General features: G+C 38.2%; 1 long non-coding RNA gene across 1 annotated transcript in view; it reads left to right on the top strand.

The window, feature by feature from the left end:
* The first annotated feature begins 2,681 nt into the window (after nucleotides 1-2,681).
* Nucleotides 2,682-23,038, top strand: part of LOC131947210 (uncharacterized) — a 51,433-nt gene continuing 31,076 nt past the window's right edge. Inside the window, exon 1 of the long non-coding RNA XR_009387848.1 lies at nucleotides 2,682-2,945. This is a non-coding gene — a long non-coding RNA (uncharacterized LOC131947210). The remainder of the gene's footprint in view (nucleotides 2,946-23,038) is intronic.

Genomic DNA, 23,038 nt, shown 5'->3' with positions numbered 1-23,038 from the left:
TGGCATGTTGAGACAAACAGGCAGAAAAACAAACTAATTAAAGCCTGGTTAGTCCACTCACGGCCTGATGTAACTGCGTGTTACATGCACGCATAAACAGTTACACCGTCGTGCAAGGGTGATATTAAAAAAATCTCCTTTCATTAAAGAGGTCGCTAGTCATTACTTGGTTATTTACTTTGGTTGCCATGGTAAACGTCACGTGGTTTGATTTGTTTTCATCTTTGTTTGGATTAAGTTTTTTTGTTAATGACGGACCTAGCAGAACGTTTTTAGAACGTGAGTTATTTGCTTTAGAGCGAAAACCGTTTTAGTTAATCCCTGCTAGATTATAGTTCGTGTTTATGGTGCTGGTCAGATCAAGTTGAAGCTGGGCAACAAATCCAGGGTTTCCTTCAGTAACATGGCGTGCTGTGGAGTGGTGCATTAGGGGGTTAAGTCCGCTTCTCACCACCCCGCTAAATGCCCAGGGGCAGGGGGGTAGCATCACGTGATTTCTAATGTATTCATCTTGTTGTGAATAGTCAAGCGCGCGACGTCTCGAGTAGTTAGTGGGTTGATAGGGTTAGCTGGTTGAAAATATCAATGGTAGGGTTGAGGTTCGAATCTGCATGTGCTCCGGTGAGTCATTGTATAGCAGTTGGTGAGTAGCAATGTAAGACCATGATAGTGAGTGGTCAGTGTAAAATGTTGGCGATGATTGAGTGGTCAGTATAAAATGTTGGCGATGATTGAGTGGTCATTACAAAATGTTGGCGATGATTGAGTGGTCAGTGCAATATGCTGGCGATGATTGTAAAGATACAATAAACGATTTTGAGATTAGTTTAGATGATAGTCAATAATTATGTGGTATATACAATTGTTATGGCGCTAGTATGAATTTTGTTTGCTTAATTGTAAGGCCAATACCGATATAAAAGAATTATTGTAAAGACAATACGAATTAAAGAAAATGATTGTAAACGAGTACCCATGTTATAGAATGATTGTAAGGCCCACATTGATTTAGGAGAATGATTGTTAAGCCAGTATAGATGGAGGAACTACTTGTTAGTTAATACAATCTGCTGAAAATGACCGAGCTGTCTGTAACAAGTTTGAGACTTAAACCCTACTCACTATAAACTAGTAAACATCCATCTATATCAGTGGTTCCCAACCCCGTGCCCGCGACCCTGCCGATATTTTAGAATGTGCTCTAGAGTAAAAAAAGGTTGGGAACCCCTGATCTATATGGTTTCGTTGTAAGTTTATACATGAAACGTTAAACAATGCATATTAATTAATTAAATCGCCAGCAATAATTCTATATTGCGTTATCGCATGAATAATTCGTAATTTGCTACATAACCGCATACATTTAGCTGTCCGTCACATTTTAAATTTTAAATTCTTTTCCTAACTAGAATTCTCCCATGCTTTCAAATTTACATTGAAAAATCCGCGAAAAGTAAATTGGAACCAGCGAGGTAGGGTGACACTTAAATTTAGAATTCTCTCGACTCAACCTGCGCGTGTTTTGTCTGCTCAAGATTCAGACGAGACGTTGAAATTTTGTAGCGTCGTTTGGTAAATGTATTCAATGTTATGTCCTTTGAGCACTCGACGTAAGCGACGATGAAAAGAATGATACATAAAACATTAGAATTAAAGTCTGTAGCTGTTTCTTTTAGGAAAGAAAGAACATCAAATGTAAAATGTAATTTAAACAATATAAAACAAAGGGTTTAAAAAAAAAAAAAACTACAATATAAAGTAAAGGGAATTTTATGATGTATCATCATTCTGAGACGAAAGATGTTCGTGTTTTCTTCATAGAAATTATATAGTCAGTGACGTCATCATACAAATTATATAGTCACTGACGTCATCATACAAATTGGTGACGTAATCATACATATTAATTAGTCCGTGACGTCATCATCCAAGGTCACTCACACACAAGCTAAGCAATAATTCAAGCCACCACCACCAGTAGCCACAACCACACCAACACCTACACCACCACTAACAACAACAACAAAACCATTTCCATCACTAACTACAATCAAACCAACGCCAACACTAAAAATACCACCTTCATCACCACCACCACCACCACAAACAACAACCACACCACCACCACCACCTTCACCACCACCACCACCACCACCACCACAAACAACAACCACACCACCACCACCACCTCCACCACAAACAACAACAACCACACCACCACCACCACGAACAACAACAACCACCCCGCCACCATCACCACCACCATCACCACCACCACCACAAACAACAACAACCACCCCACCACCATCACCACCACCACCACCATCACCACCACCACCACAAACAACAACGACCACACCATCACCACCACCACCACCAACGACAACAACACCTAACTGTACAGAGTTCCAGTACCGCCAAGACAAGACATGTGGTGACAGGACAACGTGAGCCGACACCATACACCGCACGGCGAGGGGGTGAGTGACTTACGCGCCATCAATGCTCGCGCGGGCTCGCGCCGTCGTGTTTACACGTGCTGGGATGAAAATGTTGCAGTTTAAAATAATGTCTTGGTGAGCGGGCAGACGGCCGTTAAACCAGCGTGTAGACGAGTTAATTCTTCCAATTAACACCAGTGAGAGAACCCTGCTGTAATCAAAACATCTCAACAATTCCAACTTCACAACAACAGAAACCAAAAACAATGAGAGGTTTCAATCACATTTTTGGCTGTTGCAAACGAATCAACTCCATGATGGTTTTTGTGTAATTAAAATTGATTGGTTCATTAAATCAGCTTCGATCAAGTTTGATTTTTCGCAGACACGAAACAATACCTATCTATGGGCTTGGCGTACAAAACGTGACTGTATTCTTAGTGGCATCGTTCGGTAGAATTCACCGCACCAAGGGAAATAACTGGATACACTCTAGACAGGGAGGTAAGTCTTGCTTTAAACACCCGTTTTATTTTCATTTGCATTTACGTTGTGAAAAAAAAGTATTTTTAAAATTACGTGAGAATTGTTTATATAAATAACACACCGGATAAAAGCTCTGTATTACAAATGATGAAGTATCCTGAATATGATTATTGGATTGTTAAAGTGCTACAAAGTGGGTGCGATGCCTCGAGAACTCGATACGATGCATGTTGTTTTATACAGTGAACTGTAACCTTTGAAAACATTTTCCGATTCTCATAATATCGATATTTTTCTGCGCTAGCCATTGTGCTACATCCTTTTGTAAAACTTAGCAGTACTTCTGTAGCAGTAAGGAATACAAATCGGTACCAATAGGAATGTAAATTACGGTAATGTACGTTGAATATTATAGATTATATATATATATATATATATATATATATATATATATATATATATATATATACACAAAAAAACATGTATAAAGACATAGGGACCAGCAAGTAAAAGCACTTTCGAGTGCCTCAGCACCAAAGCTAACTTCGTGTGTTGGACATGAGACTGTCACATGGAGCGGCCACTAATGGGTTGATTTAGACTTTTCTCACACGAAGAAAGGTCGCCTCTAGACGACTTGATCGGTCGCTGAATGAACGCGATTAGAAAAGTCTCCGCGGTTTTTCGTATTCTGGCGTACTGTTAAAATGCAAACTTGAAGTCAATAGACAGCCGAGTTTCTTTCATGCATCTCTTCGGGAAGGAAAGACCCCCCCGCCCTGCCGCCGCCCCCCCCCCCCCCTCCCCATCACCCGAAGAACGTCTACCGCTCCCCGAACGAAACAATTATTTTTTTAAAGAACATATATATTTTTAACAAGTGACAGTCTTCCCCCTACCCGGAAAATTCAGTCCACCCTCGAAAGTTTAAAGTGCCGCCCCCCCACCCCGGAGAAAAAGGTCTAAACAATTTTATAGACAGTACAGTGTTCAGGATAGGGTGACTGAGTTACGTTTTACATGTGCTTTAAGTCGTGTGGAGATTTGTAATTTGGTTTTTTAGTTTTTACAAAGCTGTATGTGGAAAAATTAAGATTAGGTTATTATTTATTTGATAACATTGCAGATTTTTGCCTAGATTTTGTTTAGAGTCAGGATTAAGTTTATAGATACGACAAATTTTGGGTTAGGGTTAGTGTATTGTAACTGTATTTGGTAAACAATTACCTCAAATACCTCATGCTGGGGTAGAAACAAATTCATTCAACTTTCTACATATTGATAGAATGTCGTTTATTTGGGTCCGAGTTTCAAGCGTTTTTACTTTCTCGTATATACGTAGTATAGAGAAAGTATTGTAATCGTGCAAAAAAAAAAATTGAGATTTTTACAAATCTCGACGTTTTACACCTCACTGATACGGAAAAACATAATTTTGCAATCTTGTCCGTATGTCTGTGTGTGTGTGTGTCTGTCCGTGTGTGTGTCTGTCCGTGTGTAAACACGATAACTTGAGTACCGTTACAGCTAGGTTGATAAAATTTCATATATAAGTATTTTATCAAAATCGTAGATCCGTATCAACTTTTGAGCGATTTCCGATAACCGGAAGTGGTACTTTTTCTACTTTTAATTTTTTTAAAGCCTATAACTTGAGTACTATTTCAGATAGATAAATGAAATTTCACATGTAAGTAAAAGATCTAATTCTCTACCTTCTGTTAAATTTTGAGTAATTTCCGTTGACTGGAAGTAGTACTTTACGCTACTTCCGATTTCTCAAAAAACTAATGTAAATTTTAAAAGTACTAATAATATTGCGCACTATTATGCGCTTTTTTATTTGGCGTTCACTTGGTGTGCAATTTATTTGTCTACGAGATTTTATTCTATTTTTAAAACTTTAAGTATTTAAAATGGATTTAAAATCATGTCTATAGCCCGAGTTCCCATCCCCTGTTATTTTATATAAGAATATTCGAGAAAGTTTAGGGGAGATCACTCCCGGTTTATTTAAATTACACATTTGTTTCTAAATGTTTGTTTATAGCAATTTCAGTAAAATAAAAACAAACTATCAACTGATCATGTATGCTATATAAATTCTACAAAAGCCGACCAAACTACATAGACGTTATTTGCTTTTTTAAACGACTCAGTTATGGTTGAGCGCTTGATAAACAGTTGGAGAAGACTGCTTTAATCATGTAATTTAATCGCTAAAACTATGTCAATTAAACCAAACATAATCATAACTACTCTACTCGTATACTGCTAGTTTTACGCGGAGGTAAATACACATGAAAACGATATACACATACAGTAACTATATATATATATATATATATATATATATATATATATATATATATATATATATATATATATATATATATATATATAATATAAAATGATATTTAGCCCAATTCGCCTTCAATGCGAATTTCCGTCTGACGTCATAGCTCGTTCCAGATTGGTAGCACTTCCGCCGCTGCCAATTCCCAGAAACCTCGAGTTGCCTGCCCGCGGGCACAGAACTCGTCCAGAAAGGTTGAGATTGTCTGCCCATCTGACCCCATTGTGTGAGTACTTGCTCGTGTGCTGAGTGAAGAGGGAGTGTAGCACGAGCTCAGTCTGGTCGCTTCGATGAGTTATTCCCTTCTCATCATTTTCTGACTTCCGTGAATTATTCCCTGCCCAACATTCACTAATTTCCCTGAAATTATTCCTTAATCAACATTTACTGAATTCCCTCAATTATTCCCTTCCAACATTCACTCATGTCTCAAAATTATTCCCTTCCTTACATTTACTAATTTCCCTGAATTATTCCCTTTCAACATTCACCAACTCCCCTGAATATTCCCTTCCTATTATTCCCCAGCATCAATTACTTCCCCTGTTAACATCCCATATTTATTCCATTCACTGGGAAAATCTAGGTGCGTTTTATCATCTTTTTATAAATTGTCACTTATTCTCTCTTCTTTTAAACACCATGGATCATTTCAATTTCGTGGTAAAACTAACCCTTTTCGGACACCTTGAAAGGTTTCAAAACTTTAATATAATCTATAATATCACGTTATGATCGCCATTCTATTAAATAACATGTTAAACTCAGCAGTCACCAACCCATCACTACTAGCCAATAACATCCATTTTAAATTCCAGTACGGCGCCAACTATTTACTCATCAATCTCATAAAAAACCGTTTCTCATCTAAAAAAACTATCTCATTTAGTACGAAACATTCCCTACGACGTCACCGCCGAACACCGAAAAGCTCGACATCCAAGGGAATTAAGCGAAAATTCCTACACAACCCTATTCGGAATAATGTGCTTTTCACCACCGGGTTATCACCCCTGAAGGGAGCGTTGCCAGTCGCACACTTAAAATCCATCATTACGAATCGTATTAAAACTTGTAAAGAAACGCGCAGGCCGGTCTAACGCGGCGGCCTTTAGAAAACTATTTTAAAGGACGAGCACTCGGGGGAGATGGGGGGCAAGTTTGTGAACGTCACGTCCACGAGTTTAACTTCGGTTATTTAGGTTTGATTCTCGGCGTCGTTGGAAGCTGGGATTTGTGAAACGTAATGACACTGCGAACTTCCGGGACGTCTACTAGTTTGATTTTAGTCATCGGTACGTGGACCTTATTTTAAATAGTCTGATTTAAAGTCTCAGTTCTCCCGCGTTAGTTCACCAAGGTGTTTCAAGTAACATATTTAAAAAAAAAAGAACTTTTTAAAACGTATTGCAGTCAAATGATTGTATTTTTAATGTTTAGAAAGGTATCTTTTCTTTTTTTTACTCATCTGTTATTAAAATTAAAGGTGGTCGATTTATATTTACCATTTCCAATAAGCCACATAAAAACCACACACTACTAGTGTGTGTTTCTTTTCTTTTTATCGAATGTGGGGGGGAGGTGGGGGCGGAGGGGGAGGTGGGGGGGGTGGACTAAATTGTTCCAGTGGAGAGGGTGTGGGGTAAGCGGACACTGGTATAAGTACACGTTTTCTATTTAAATTCTATTTCGTTCGACCCCCCCCCCCCCTTTCCCCCCGGAGATGCGTTAAAGAAATTGCACACCATAATAACAGCAGCATATTTTATTTTATGGATGAAACGAAATTGAGGCTCACGGTACAAATAACACGTAATAATGGAATTCTGGTATCATGCATTCTCTGGTGTCTTAAGCCAAATATTTAGAGATGGGGTGGAATATGTTCATAGCCAAAATATTTAGAGAGGGTATATGGCAAGACCATAGCAAAATTTTTTAGCGAAAGGGGAGAATTTTTCTCTCCATATCCGCCGACAAACTTTACTCGAATAGATTTTATAGCCTAACCAAACGAATCAAATATTTTGAACGAGCCGACCCGCGGCATATCATACGCCGCTATTTAGTTGTTGTTTTTTCTACTTTTCAGTTATTTATAATTTGTGAATTCGACACTACCAAGGCTGCCACCGAAAATATTTCTTTAAAACACTATAAGTAGCTCGGTAAGGACGATAACCCCCCCCCCCCCTCCTTCACCCCCACCCCTCCGTTACAGTAAACTCCACTTAGTTATCCCCCCCCCCCCCCCCCACCCCTACGATTAAAATCGTTTCAAACTAAATTATCTGCCCCTAATAGTCGTCACTAAACCCGGCTGTGTTTGTAATGTTTGTAAACATAATGAGTGAACCACAGTTCACCAGACCATGTAGGGGTGGGGACGGTAGGGAGCGCGTTTGCAGCTTGTTTTCTAGCGGCTCCCAGAAGAGAATTATGTATATAGAAGATGCTCTAATACTTTGTATTGTTTAGGATACGAGTCAAAAACATTCATATTTTGGTGAACATCGCTAACCGTAACGCGTTATGTCATTTACGTGTTTTTATTGTCGTAAATACGGCATACATAGGACATGACATATGTTACGTTAAATGCAGTAAACACGACACGGACCTCAAGTACGTTAATTGTGATAAATACGACACTGATTTGTTACATTAAATGTATTCATTACGACAAGGGTCTACTTAACATTAAATGTATTCATTACGACAAGAGTCTACGTTACATTAAATGTACTAAATACCCCCCTCAACTGTGTTACACTGAATGTCGTCAACACAACTAACGACGTGTGCTAGGTTGACTTAACAAAACCACCACAACTTTCCCGACGTCATCACCAGCCGTGTTGTGGCGGACGTGAGCAGTGAAGTACTCACCAGTTACTACATCCGGTCGATTTGCGCGTGCCCGCTCCAATAGTCGCGGCCAGACGTCGACACGTGAGCTGGAGCTCAGGCTGAATATCAGGTGCTCAGCCGAGCGTGACGGTCCTGAGTTTCCACCCCCGTAGTTTGTATGTTTGTTTGTTTCCACGTATTTTGTTAAATCAGCTTAAACCAACCTGTGTCAGTTATTTAATTTTTCACCACCCATTCCTTAAAAGTCACAAAAGAACGCTGAATCTCACAGTTCATATTATTCTTCTCCGGTACAACTTGTCTAATCTTCAATACCTCAACTTCCATTAATCCCATTTTTGACACCGTCATGGTTCAACTCACCCGGATCAAAATAGAATGTTAAAGTGCACCTTAATCGATAAACGTGAAACGACATTAACTGACGTGCATTTCATTTATTTTTTCTAACTGTAAAAAAATAAAGACGAATGAAAATGTTAATGAAGCTTCAAGAAAGAATCCCATGCAAGTTGAAATATACGTTCACGTTTTAGTACGAGGGTACTGTTCGGAATCTTGTAAACAATTGAAAGGGGGCGATTTTCTTCTCTCGTAAGATTCACCATTTACCCCAGAGCGTGTCACTAAGGTACAAAGGCGAAGCAGAGTGACAGATTAAGCGCCTGTGCAGATTTCTTCCCGAGACGTCAATTAATCAAAAATTAATCATCAATTAATCATCAATTAATCAACCCGAGGAAAGTATTGACGTTGCCGGTAGGTTTTTTTTAAATTTATTTATTTTTGTGTGCGTTTCTCCTAATTAATTAATCGATCGTATGCCCACACAATTTGTTGTGGGCCGCTTGGGTACTCACAAAACTTGTTGTGGTCCGTTTGTGTACTCACATAACTTGTTGTGGGCCGCTTGTGTACTCACATAACTTGTTGTGGGCCGTTTGGGTACTCACAAAACTTGTTGTGGCCCGCCTTTGCTACCACGCACCATCCATATAACAACAGCAGGGAGATCAAAACTTCACTAGAATAAACTAGGCAGGATCTTGATGTAGTACAGTAAATAATTGTACTTTCAGTGATCAGATCTTTTACACTTTGAACAATGAATAACAAATGCGTTAATGATGATAAATTACAATAACCTTACATCGAAACTTGATGGTTTGACATTTGATGTCATATGATGCTACTAATGTCACTGTATGATATTTGCTATATCATGATAGAATGTTTGATATAAAACATGCCAATATAAAACTAGTTTTTGGTAATCGATGTATTGTATTTGAAAATTACACAATATCGGACATACTTCATATTTTTTATAGTTTAAACACACGTGAACATAGCGTTTACTATTGTTGTTTTTTCCAATAGTGATGCATATTTCATATATTCAACAAACACAGATGGTAAACAAAATATTTCGATTTGTTCCCAACTAAAATATCTTTAATTTTCACCGTATGATTTATTAATCTGTCTTAAATCCAAACATATTTAGACATTACTTTCAGCCTAAATTGTCGTTTATAAATTCAAAGACTAGCAATTAAGTTTTTTGAAAATTACATTGATTCCCATCTCTTAAAACTCTATTTTCTCAACATAATATTTATAAAGAAGATTACATACACTGCAAATGTATGTTTCTACCTTTGTGTCCGTATTGCTTAAATTAAGGGGAATTATTTAGATGTAGATCAACTCTACTGTATAATTTTGACCCGAAGAAAACTATAATTAATTAGCTACTGCTATTGTCAGTTACTACTCAAATATGAATTTAACAAGGCATGTTAAAATATGTAATTGTGCTGTACATTACCAGTTTGGGATGAAAAGTCTGATACACTAGGATTTCCCTTTCTTGTATGAGTGAAATATTTCACCGAGGGCGATATAGATTCGGTCACAATGATGAGGCGGCAATCAGAATCGATACCACGAACGTGCAATTTCTCTTCAGGCGATACACACTTCTGTCTTAAAGTGCTTTGTTTCTAGCTAGTACTGATAAGACTGTCATGGCGTGCTTTGTTACTAGCAAGTATAGGCAAGTGTCATGACTTAATTAGTTGCTAGCTAGTGCAGAAAAGTGTCATGAAGTGCTTTGTTATGCTGATATAAACTTCTATCTTAATTATTTTATTACTAGCCAATACACACTTCTGTTTTAGCGTGCTTTGTTACTATCGTAGTACAAACAACTGTTACACGTAAACAGCTGTTTCGAATGCTTTGTTACTATCACATACAAATATCTGTAATATAGTACTTTGTTACTATCAAATACACATGTCTGTAATATAGTGCTTTGTTACTATCACATACAAATATACGTAACATAGTGCTTTGTTACTAGCACATACAAATGTCTGTAACATAGTGCTTTGTTACCATGAAATACAGTCAGCTGTCTCAGAATGATGTCTTGTTATGCTGCCCAACTTGACTTGGAATGTTACTGAAGACATAATTAATTGTTGCGAATTAAATCTATTACATTCAAATTATGGAAAGCCAGTAATGCAAACGTAATCTTTTATAGTAGTTTCTTTTACGGCAGTCTAAAGTAATAAGCTTTATAAAATAAAATGCCTATCTTACCAAAGCCTAAACCTTATGGTAACTGGACTAACATGCCAAGTATAACACCACCATCACACCACAAGTATAACACCACCATTACACCACAAGTATGAAACCTTATGGTAGCTGGACTAACATGCCAAGTATAACACCACCATCACACCACAAGTATAACACCACCATCAGGCCACAAGTATAACACTACCATTACACCACAAGTATAACACCACCATCACGCCACAAGTATAACACCACCATCACGCCACAAGTATAACACCACCATCAGGCCACAAGTATAACACTACCATTACACCACAAGTATGAAACCACCATCACGCCACAAGTATAACACCACCATCAGGCCACAAGTATAACACCACCATCACACCACACGTATGAAACCCAAACTAAAACTTCAACCTTCGTGCAGAGATTCTCTGTGACAAACACCATTTAATCAGCGCCATCAAATCTAGAAATCAGCCGAGTGGAAAACATTACCGAGCGTAAGATATTGGCAGGTGGGGCGGTAACAACGGGAGGTTGCTGGATTAGCCTGGGGGGGGGGGGGGGTGGGAATCGGAGGATGATGGATTAGCCTGGGGGGTCGATTGGAGGATGGTGGATTAGCCCGGGGGGGGGGGGATTGGAGGGTGATGGATTAGCCTAGGGGGGGTGATTGGAGAATGATGGATTAGCCTGGGGGTGATTGGAAGATGGTGGATTAGCCTTGGGCAGTGGAAGATGGATTGGTGGATTAGCCTGGGGTGATTGGAGGCTGCTCGATTAGCGTAGGGTGATTGGAGGATGGTGGATTAGCCTGGGGGATTGGAGGATGGTGGATTAGCCTGGGGGATTGGAGGATGGTGGATTAGCCTGGGGGATTGGAGGATGGTGGATTAGCCTGGGGGATTGGAGGATGGTGGATTAGCCTGGGGGTCGATTGGAGGATGGTGGATTAGCCTGGGCGGGGAAGAGAGATTGGTGAATTAGCCTTGGGGGTGATTGGAGGTTGATGTATTAGCCAGGATTGGGTGATTGGAGGATGATGGATTAGCCTGGAGTGATTGGAGGCTGCTAGATTAACGTGAGGGTGATTGGGGGATGATGGATTAGCCTGTGGGTTGAAGAAGGGTTGCTGGATTTACCTGCGGGGGATTGGGGAATGATAAATTAGCCTGTAGGGCGAAGAAGGGTTGCTGGATTAGCCCTAGGAGTGATCGGAAAATAATGGATTAGCCTGTGGGGTAATTGAACGGTAATTAGACAGCGAGGTGAAATTAGAACCAACAGTTCATTTTTTTCGATTTAATGTAGACAAAACACCAAGTTTTTAAAAATATCCTTTCTATTTGCCTCGTTAGTTATGTCTCTATATCGATTTCTCTGACTATATCTCTATACCACACACAACAAATGTTCTAACTAATTTAAAAACTATATCTCACACACCAAAGATTCTAACTAGCAACGAGTTGGAAAAACCAAAATTTCTCCTTATAGGCTATCTATGCCACATCTTTTAGTAGAAGCAAAAAAAAATTAAATATGTTTTGTTCAAAATTCACTCATTTGCATATTCATACACACGTCTGTCATATTCGACGGCCTTTTGAACATGAACAAAATCGATACAAACAATACTGGAATATGTATATTTATGTTCAGTTATTCAAAGTGGTCTAGATAATCAACACATATTTTAACAATAAAGTCTTAAATTTAACGTGTGACATTTAACGTCTAAGGTTTTGATATACAGTTTAGCATCACTATTGGTTTTACCAAAAGAACAATCTTTGAGTTTTAAGAAATGAAATATCGTATTTTGTAAAATATTTTCAACTGAAGGGTCCTATTTTCAAAATAAAAATAAATGTGTAGTTAAAAGTATTGTTTCTTCCATAAAATATTTCTATTATCTTGTAAGCTAAACATGCTTTATCCAACAAAAGACTTTCATCAACGTGTAAAGTAAATGTCTTTTCTTATAGAGAATAACTCTACAATCTTACATTCTACCGTATGTTTAATTCGAGCAAATATTAGCACCCTACTGTAAGCTACAGTATCTTTTCTTCCAAGAAATATTTGTACCCTACTGTAAGCTACAGTATCTTTTCTTCCAAGAAATATTTGTACCCTATTGTAAGCTAAAGTATCTTTTCTTCCAAGAAATATTTGTACCCTACTGTAAGCTACAGTATATTTTATTCCAAGAAATATTTGTACCCTACTGTAAGCTACAGTATATTTTATTCCAAGAAATATTTGTACCCTACTGTAAGCTACAGTATATTTTATTCCATGAAATATTTGTACGCTACTGTAAGCTACAACATCTTTTATTCCAAGAAATATTTGTACCCTACTGTAAGCTACAGTATATTTTATTCCATGAAATATTTGTACCCTACTGTAAGCTAAAACATCTTTTATTCCAAGAAATATTTGTACCCTACTGTAAGCTACAGTATCTTTTATTCCAAGAAATATTTGTACCCTACTGTAAGCTACAACATCTTTTATTCCATGAAATATTTGTACCCTACTGTAAGCTACAACATCTTTTATTCCAAGAAATATTTGTACCCTACTGTAAGCTACAGCATCTTTTCTTCCAAGAAATATTTGTACCCTACTGTAAGCTACATCATCTTTTCTTCCATGAAATATTTGTAACCTTCTGTAAGCTACAGTATCTTTTATTCCATGAAATATGTGTACCCTACTGTAAGCTACAGTATCTTTTATTCCAATAAATATGTGTACCATACTGTAAGCTACAGTATCTTTTCTTCCAATAAATATTTGTACCCTACTGTAAGCCACAGTATCGTTTCTTCCAATAAATATTTGTACCCTACTGTAAGCTACAGTATCTTTTCTTCCAATAAATATTTGTACCCTACTGTAAGCCACAGTATCGTTTTTTCCAATAAATATTTGTACCCTACTGTAAGCTACAGTATCTTTTCTTCCAAGAAATATTAGTACCCTACTGTAAGCTACAGTATCTTTTATTCCATGAAATATTAGTACCCTACTGTAAGCTACAGTATCTTTTCTTCCAAGAAATATTTGTACTCTACTGTAAGCTACAGTATCTTTTCTTCCAAGAAATATTTGTTCCCTACTGTAAGCTACAGTATCTTTTCTTCCAAGAAATATGTGTACCCTACTATAAGCTACAACATCTTTTCTTCCAAGAAATATTTGTACCCTACAGTAAGCTACAGTATCTTTTCTTCCATGAAATATTTGTACCCTACTGTAAGCTACAGTATCTTTTCTTCCATGAAATATTTGTACCCTACTGTAAGCTACAGTACGTTTTCTTCCAAGACATATTTGTACCCTACTGTAATCTATAACATCTTTTCTTCCAAGAAATATTTGTACCCTACTGTAAGCTATAACATCTTTTCTTCCAAGAAATGTCGATACTTTCCTCGCGTCCGTGCAATTCAGATTCCCCCTCAACAACTTAGCGTCCGTGCAATTCAGATTCCCCCTCAACAACTTAAACACCAGGTACCTCCCTCTATCGTCACTTCCGGTGACTATTATGTTGTTGTCAGTCGTCTCCCTTTCACAATGACGTCACATCCGATCCCGTTTTTGCTAGAACTGGTTTCTTCTTCTACTTTATTTTTTTAAACCGCGCCATTTTATATTCCTGTTTGGCCATTTTGAACCGGTGTTCAGCCGAGCGTGAGGCAAACAGATACCTTTGAATCGAATGGCCGCTAATCGATCAGGAAGAAAACCTCAGTTCCGTTGGTGATCAATACAACGCGGGCTATCGGCCTGTCTTGGAGCTTCTATTTCTGATCAGCTTCTGTTTGAACCCGTTGACTCAGCGTAAATCACCCCCCCCCCCCCTCATTTTATTTTCACGTTCAGTAGCACTAACCATGGGATTTAATGCTTTAAGAATTGTCACATTTCTAACCCAATGTGTTAGTCTCTGGTATAAACAAAATCAAGGAATTGTTAAATTCTACCACATTTTATGAGCCAAAGTTATGAATTACTGCATCAAGAAATGCAGAGGCGTAGCGAAAGGGGGGGGGGGGGGGAGGTGCGGACCGCACCGGGTGACACCAAGGCAAAAGATAGTAAAATATATAGAGTCAAATTTGAGGGGGGAGGGTGCAAATCGAAAAATTGAAAGTTTGTCCCCGGGAAGAGTCGCTACGCCTCTGAGGGGGTAACAACATTAAGTGCCGCACCGGGTGACACCCGACCTCGCTACGCCAACTTTGAGGGCCTACGATATGTCGTAATGTCTGAAAACTTGTAAACTTTTTACTAAATTCTTAAGACAAATGCCAGATGATCCATGTTGTGCCTATCACCTGCACCTGTGACCTCGGCATATGAATGGAAAATATTGTCAACACTATGTCCAGCCGCCTAAAATAAATGAAGTCCCCGTCAAAGCTGGGTGCACTCACGGACACCCTACAGTCACAAGTCTGAATATAGATCCGAACTCAATATCTTTGGGCTAGCTGCCAAACGCTCTAGCATTCGACCACGCTTGGATTCGAACTAGATAGTTTCTGGCATGTTCCTGTAGCATGTGCTACTTAGCGTGAGTACCTGTATGTGATTGTGTGTATGTGCTACTTAGCGTGAGTACCTGTATGTGATTGTGTGTATGTGCTACTTAGCGTGAGTACCTGTATGTGATTGTGTGTATGTGCTACTTAGCGTGAGTACCTGTATGTGATTGTGTGTATGTGCTACTTAGCGTGAGTACCTGTATGTGATTGTGTGTATGTGCTACTTAGCGTGAGTACCTGTATGTGATTGTGTGTATGTGCTACTTAGCGTGAGTACCTGTATGTGGTTGTGTGTATGTGCTACTTAGCGTGAGTACCTGTATGTGATTGTGTGTATGTGCTACTTAGCGTGAGTACCTGTATGTGATTGTGTGTATGTGCTACTTAGCGTGAGTACCTGTATGTGATTGTGTGTAAGTGCTACTTAGCGTGAGTACCTGTATGTGATTGTGTGTATGTGCTACTTAGCGTGAGTACATGTATGTGATTGTGTGTATGTGCTACTTAGCGTGAGTACCTGTATGTGATTGTGTGTATGTGCTACTTAGCGTGAGTACCTGTATGTGATTGTGTGTTTGTGCTACTTAGCGTGAGTACATGTATGTGATTGTGTGTGTGTGCTATTCCCACTTAAAGTTTGACACACAAGTGTAGCCAGGTGTTGCGTGTAAAATGGGATTTCTGAGAGGGGTGGGGGTGGGGGGAGCAGGATATGTTCACTTGCAGAATGTATTTCGGGAATTTAAAAAAATGTTTCATTGTACTTTTTTGACAGATGTGTTACAGATGTTTGGTCGTTTGATCACATTTTTTTGAAGGATGTATGACAAATATGTGACTGGAGATTGACGGATGTCGTACATATGTTTGAAGCAGTTGTGATAGATGTTGGGTCTGACGTCTACTCGATGTTTGACGAATGTGTTACAGATTATTGACGGATGTCTGAATGTTTTGAATTGATGTGTGATAGATGTTCAAAGGATGAATGTAACACAGCAAGAAATACCATCCTATACCAACTACATCCCTATCCCCTACCTAAGTGTACCACATGTCGCATGAATTTTCTCTCAATACAAACAAAAATTGCGTGCTACATTTTAATTAAAGATACAAACTCTTTTTTTTTTGTTATCTTTAATAAAGTCATCGTTATTTCTTTTTTTAAGAATTTATTTGTATTTTAATTCATTTTTATGATCACAAACACAATTTTTATCTCCCTTCCCCTCTTTCTAAATCCTAAACATACAGTTGTGCGACTTTGTGTGCATGTATGTTAATGTTTTTTCACTTGGCACGTAGATATGTAGATAATCAAGCGACATGAAGGGGGCGTTATTACGTTAGGTAAGCCCACTTCAAACATGTTGAGCTCATTACTCTCTACCTTGGATGCTATCTGGTTTTATTTACTTGTTTTATTGGGCGCACCACGTGCTCAAGCATGCGCAGATATCTGCGGCAGATAACTTGAAGCAAAACATACTTGACTTTTTCACAAGCAAAATTGACTTTATCACAAGCAAACTTGACTGTATCACAAGCAAACTTGACTTTATCACAAGCAAACTTGACTTTATCACAATCAAACTTGACTTTATCACAAGCAAACTTGACTTTATCACAAGCAAACTTTACTTTGACCCTACCAAACTTGACAATATCGCAAACTCAGGTGTCTTAACCCTAACTGCATTAGTTTTTATATCAACCAAACATCATAATATCTCAACCTAAAAAGTATTGTTATCTCAACTAAACCTGGTTTCATCTTTACCAAACTTGACTTTATCCCAACAAATCTACTTGACTTTCTCCAAACCAAACTTGACTTTATACTAACTTATTAAATGTATTCAAACCTTTCTGGCTTTTTATCCCATAGTTGAATTTATCCCATCTAAACTTGACCTGAATATCCCAACCAAACTTAAATATATCCCACTCCGCCAATAAATTTAAGCTCAAATTTCTTCATTGAATTATAGGTGCAGTTAAGGGACATTACTCGTCATAACGGTGCTATATTTTATTTACTTAAGCCATGAACGAGTCTACTGAGTTTGTTCCCTTTGTTCAGAGTCCAGAAGGATTAGGTTTGTGAGTGGAGTGGCGGGCCTTGGAGCCAGCTGAGTTACGGGTCTTGTTTTGTTAGACTTTAGGGTGTGGTTTGTGATGTGTGGTTTGTGGCTATACTGTGTGGTGTTTGGTTATACTGTGTGGTGTTTGGTTATACTGTGTGGTGTTTGGTTATACTGTGTGGCGTGTGGCTAAAATGTGGTGTGTGTGGCTATACTGTGTGGTGTGTGTGGCTATACTGTGTGGTGTGTGGCTAAAATGTGTGTGTGGCTATACTGTGTGGTGTGTGGCTAAAATGTGGTGTGTGTGGCTATACTGTGTGGTGTGTGTGGCTATACTGTGTGGTGTGTGGCTAAAATGTGTGTGTGGCTGTACTGTGTGGTGTGTGGCTAAAATGTGGTGTGTGTGGCTATACTGTGTGGTATTTGGTTATACTGTGTGGTGTTTGGTTATACTTTGTGGTGTTTGGTTGTACTGTGTGGTGTGTGGCTAAAATGTGGTGTGTGTGGCTATACTGTGTGGTGTGGGGCTAAAATGTGTGTGTGGCTATACTGTGTGGTGTGTGGCTATACTGTGTGGTGTGTGACTATACTGTGTAGTGTTAGACTGTATGTGTGACTATAGGCCAAATGTATGGTTAAGTTGTGTTGACAGACTGTGGTTAAACTATGTGATTCATTTATGTGATAAGTCTGTTAGGTTAGACTGTGGGGTTGGCTGATTGGTAAGCATGTGTGGTTAGACTGTGTGGCGTGTGGGTAAACTATCGACAAGTTCGACTACTTTTTCTATGCCACACTTACTATTGTTCAACATTCCTAATTAGGTGCGATTTTGCCCATCAATTTACTGCACTTTTATAACTCATGATATATTAGAACTTGCCATTATACCTTGTGCAAAAAACAGCAACATCGTTTTGTATTTTTTTTACCAGCACTGGCTTTGTAAATCAAAGCTTAGCAAAAAGCACATACATTATGGCAGCGTATGTATGTATGTCAATGAAGATTGTACAGTAAATATGATTAACTGCCGCTATTTTGAATCGGTGTCTTCCAAATTCTTGTTGATCAATGGGGTTGTGGAAATCCCCCTCCCCCACCCCACACAAGTTCCCTAGGGGTTACAAAAACGTTCTTGATATAAAAAATATTCTGTTTATGTTATATCTCAAACTCGATTGTGGTATTGAATTCGGCCTTGGGTGTGAGAGTGTGAGAGTGGGGGAGGGGGTGGGTTGGTAAACAGATCAGAACAACGTTCTGGTTACATTTAAATCTGTAGAACTTGTGTTGCAATGAGTGAATTGTTACCATTGAACACTAGCAGTTTTACACTGTGTCTATAAATCATCTCTACCCTCGCTCCAATCAATGTAAACACGACCACAGCCTTATACAATACAATGCACCTTAAAACCAACATCAGCTAACCCAAAACCTAACGAACCCCTATACAATACAATGCACCTTAAAACCAACATCAGCTAACCCAAAACTTAACGAGCTCATAAGTTTCTCTCACACGAATGACACAAACCTGCTCCCATAAACGATTATTTATCTGCGAGCCCAAGTTTACCCGATTGTCGATTTTCTCTGTGAAGTTATGGCAGTCTCAAAACTACCCAGCTATTCTCATCTGTGTTTTGCGCTTTATGAATGGAACTGGGGGAGGGGATACATTTCGTGGGGGAGGGGAGATGAATTCCATTGGCATAGCCAGAGCCCATCCTTCAACGTCTCCGCTATTATTCACCGCTAGGAACCCCCTGTAATGTGTAAGCTCTGTAATATGTAAGCCCTGTCAATATGTAAGCACGGTCAATATGTAAGCTTGACATTCGGGGCCATTCATGTAAAGAAATTAACTTCGGATGCACGGGCACCCAATTATTTCAGGATGTACGGATGTGGCCAGGTGCTGGTGCAATTACCATCTGCCACATTGGATATAACGAAAATAGAAGTAAACAACCGCATACATCGACAGTGGGATTCTGTATTACTCACAGATACAAACTATTTTGACAATGTTCTTATACGCTAATACAATAGAAAAGTAAAGTTAGTTATTATGTGGGTTTTATTCTCTCCTAACGTTGTCATATATTGTCTTCATTGTCTATGTACCTACACGTGTATTGTTGTATCTCCAAGACGCCTGTGTGTGATTGTGTAGAATGTTCTGGAACTTTTTCGTTCTTAATTTTAATGTTGGAAGGGTCCCCTCCAACACAATTAAGTATACGTGTCAACTGGTTATGCGCCATTGAGGCCATTGACTCCGATTTCCGCCTGTTTTTCTTTTTGGATTTGCTTCAATAGCCTTTGTCCAACCAAGAAGAAACTACAAGGCAGCAGTTGTTTGATTTTGGAGTTGTCTCTCTTAGAAGAGTGGCTGTACCCAGCTAACGAGCCTCATCTGCCCGAGGTTTCGAACTTTTCGGTATAGCTTTACCGACTCGACCACGCCAACCCGTTGTTCTGAAACCAAACTCCTGACTTTACACATAATTACGACTCAACGCCTCACTTGGTGGTGTGCTAAATCGTGTACACAGTTTTCGTTCTGCGGTGTAACCCAAGCCCGAAGATCTACACAATGTCTTCGTTCTACGCTATACCCCAAGCCCGAAGACATAGCACAATATTTTCGTACTGCGGTGTAGGCCTACCCCAAACCCTAAGAACTACAAAATATTTTCGTTCTAGGGTGTACCCCAAAAAGTACACAATCTACCGCTATTTCTGTGTGCAAATCAACGCAATTTCCCATTGCCTGCTTCGTGTGTGGTTAAATCCTTTTGAAGATTTGAAAACTTCAAACAATTATTTCTCCAGCGCCTTAGGCTCTAAGCCCGTTGCTCAGCTAGATTAGACACTCCCTAGAACTGGTGTTGAAAATTAATTAAAACACATTTTAAAAAATTAAAAAAATCTTTCCAATGCAGCTTTAAGTAAGAAGAAGTGGTGAAATTTAATTAATGTTTATTGACAATATTTAAAAAAAAATATTAATTAAAATATTTTAAAAAATGGTTGTAATTAAAATTTATTGCGAAAAAAAAATTCTGAAAATGTCAACTACAACGTTGCATGAATTTTAAATTTGGCCAAGCTGATCAACTTGTGAATTTTGACAGACATTGTTAGGAAGTTACGAACAAAGCGCGCATTTTAAATAGAATTTTTATGAAACACAAAGCATTCTTATAGACGTTTCCTGCCGACGAGGTCCATTGTTCGTGTTCATATGTCTAATGATTTTAATTGTGTGCCCAATTAAGTTGTCAGTCCATAACCTGCCCTAACATGCCTCTAGTTAAAATGTATTCAAGCGTCACAAAGGAAACGTAATTCAATTTTAGATTGCCGTGGGGGACTTGTTCATGCGTTAAGACTTCGATGTTGACAGAGGATGCTTCAGTGGGTTCCAAGGATTCAAAATACGTAAACCAAATAAGCATTACAGTAAATATCGTTTTGATGTCATTACTACGTCCGGCTGTCACAAATATTTGCCTTTCTTCTTCTTCTTCGTTACCAATCGTTAATATTCGAAGGGATCCTCTCAACACAATTACGTATTACGTGTCGACTTGTAATGCGCAATATAGGCCATTGACTCTAATTTCAGCCTGCCTTTATTTTGGATTTGCTTCCATAGCCTTTGTCCAACCAAGAACAAACTACAAGGTAGCAGTTGTTTGATTTTGGAGTTGTCTCTCCTAGAAGAGTTGCTTTCCCCAGCGTTCAAGCCTCATCTGCCCGAGGGTTCGAACTGGAGACTATTCGGTTCACCAACCACGAGCTTTGCCAACTTGACCACAACAAGTAAATATGGGACGGCACGGCGTGGCCTAGCTGTAAAGACCTAGCCTGCTAACCCGAAAGTGTCTAGTTCGAATCCATATCCAAGTCAGTAGAACGTCCCTGAGTCCACCCAGCTTTGATGGGTGCCTAACTCACGTTAGGACAACAAAAGCGGCTGGGCATAGTGCTAAACTCACCATCATTTCATATCCAGAGTAGAAGCAGATGAACTCTACTACATCTGCACTATGTCTTGGACGAGAACATGAAAAAATGATAAGATTTAGTATATATCTTCTTAATAAAATTGTACTTCTTTCAAAACATTAAACCGATGTCTGAAAAATCTCATCAATTCGCTTGTACCTTGTTTCTCTATTGTTTAGCCACGCATTGACTGCTGCGCCACACTCCAATTATAAACCCTTTCGCCTGATGCACAAAATCTGTTATTTTTTCAAATGAGAAAATTAATGAACGGAGTTCGTGAGTGAATTGGCATCCCAGAAATACATTATAGAAATGCATCAGGCGCGTCTCACATATGGGGATTAAGGCAATATTGCGGAAAATCAAATGCTTGTAATCGTATTATTTGCCGGGAGTAAAGAATTGAGAAAAAAAAAGGTTCGAATGGGACGCACGCTAAGAAAGAGATTCTGCATTAAATCTGCTCGGCGAATAGACTAATGATTTAAGCTGGAAAACTTAGCCTTTTAAGACAGGGAATTTTTTTTTTAAATCTAAATCTAGGACGTTTCAAAGAATATATTTTACCACTATGTTGAGTTCAGATAATGATTGAAATATCGTGATTTGGCTTTTAGCAGGTATTTTTTTTTTGATGGACTTTAATTTTTGACACGGATACTCGTCTGCTGAGGTCCAAATTCTTAAGGCAGGCAGTCTAGTCGAACTGTCGTCTAATACAAGTTTAGTATAGGAAATAGCTTTAGGTGTTTATTTATTTAACAGAAAACTTACATCAATGCTTTGTCTTAAACTATGTTTTTTCATTTGAAATATTAGATACACATGCAATTATAGCATGTCATGCCTATACATCTTACATAAACGGATTGTGAGTTTATTATCAAGAGCGAACACAACATAAACAGACACATAAACTGTCGGACATACACAGATATTCAGACTTACGTATAAATATGTATGACACAATATCCGAGGACACTATATATATATATAAAAATACACGCACATATATATATATATATATATATATATATATATATATATATATAATATATATATATATATATAATGTATATATATATGTATATATATATATATGTATATATATATGTATATATATATATGTATATATATATGTATATATATATATATGTATATATATATATGTATATATATATATATGTATATATATATATATGTATATATATATATATATGTATATATATATGTATATATATATATGTATATATATATATATATGAGTTATGTGTATTAAAGTCGGGTGTAGAAATTACACTCACAAAGAACTTCATATAAGCGTACACAACTCAAAACAGCCACTGATCAGAAAAGTAATTAATCACCTCAGCGTACACTACTATTAGAAATGCTAATTAGTGCTTTCAATGCGAGCAAGAGAAGCTCCTTAGTCTCCATACCCACAAGAGCTGGCCAATTTTCCCCAATAACCATTCGTTCAGTTGCCAGCCTCTCTAACTAACGTCAGTTCTAACTACAGTCAATAGTTTCTAATATTCTATTACCCAGGCTTTCTAATACCCTATCGAATCGTCTAGAATAATCTTGTTTATGCAAATGAAA

Source organism: Physella acuta, unplaced genomic scaffold, assembly GCF_028476545.2.
Source record: "Physella acuta isolate Inbredline_101_S28 unplaced genomic scaffold, ASM2847654v3 ptg000589l, whole genome shotgun sequence".
Classification (NCBI taxonomy): Eukaryota; Metazoa; Mollusca; class Gastropoda; family Physidae; genus Physella; species Physella acuta.
Note: the sequence above shows the minus strand (reverse complement) of the source record. Positions and strands in the feature narration are given on the sequence as shown.